Raw genomic sequence first — 1,060 nt, 5'->3', positions numbered from 1 at the left:
GCCACGTAGCGAAAAGAAGAAACGACTGGCGCGCTGTTGTTAACTCGGCTATAATCGCGTAAGCGGTGACTACGCCAATCAAGAAGAAGAAGAATCCCGAAATATAAAAGGAAACCTATGTATGTATGTAGGTTTATTTGAAGCACCATCATGGGTTGAATATCCAGCTTCATTATGACATTTAGCTCTCTTTGATCTTTCTCCACCTCTGCTCTTCTAGCGTATTTTCATTGTTATCTTTTGAGTGGCGCTTCTTGAGACAAGGGTACGCGCTACTTACGCCCCACGCCAGCTAGAATCTTTGTTATAATATATCAAGGATGGATGACGTAGTATTGGCCACAATCCTCCTTGCCGTAATTGGTGACGTTTGGCATGATCCAATCTTCCGTCAGTACATCAGTATTTCGTGTCCTGAAGAATGAGAACCTTCGTCTTCGGAAAGGACAAAATGCAACCCATTAAACCAACCAACATCGACGAACATTGGCATAGGCGGTCTCGGGTCTCCATCAAATCATGCGAAGGGCACAGGAGCAATGGCAGAAGTAGATTTACGTCTCCTCTCTCAGTGTTATATGCAAATATAGTTATCAGCAAGAGAAGAACGGGTACTTATGCGTACCTTAGTGAATCACCGCCTGCTGGCACCACCAAGTGGTTTCGCCGACCATTTGCAATACTATACTTTTACATAATTTTGTTAACATATCTTATACTAGAAGTATAAACTCTCTGAATTTCATTAAGAAGAAAACCAATATGTAAGGAATAAAGTCAAGCGGTTGTTTAAAAATCTGTATATTAGGTATACGGAGAATGGGGAAAGTATCGCCCTGATTTCATCCAGTTAAGACAAGAGGATACACTGTTATCAGAAAGAAATTGTTTCTTAATTTCATACGATTCTTACATAATGGCGGATAGAAGTGGTACGAAGAGAACCAGAAGCTCTGAAATATTTAGATTAAATATATGGGCAAACAAAACTAAAGTACGGGTTTTACCAATTGGTGGAGCAAGTTATAGATATATTTCGATCATTTTTGGATGTAAAATG

Source organism: Bactrocera latifrons, unplaced genomic scaffold (genome assembly GCF_001853355.1).
Source record: "Bactrocera latifrons isolate USDA-ARS-PBARC rearing strain unplaced genomic scaffold, ASM185335v1 scaffold_356, whole genome shotgun sequence".
NCBI classification, from domain to species: Eukaryota; Metazoa; Arthropoda; class Insecta; order Diptera; family Tephritidae; genus Bactrocera; species Bactrocera latifrons.
Note: the sequence above shows the minus strand (reverse complement) of the source record.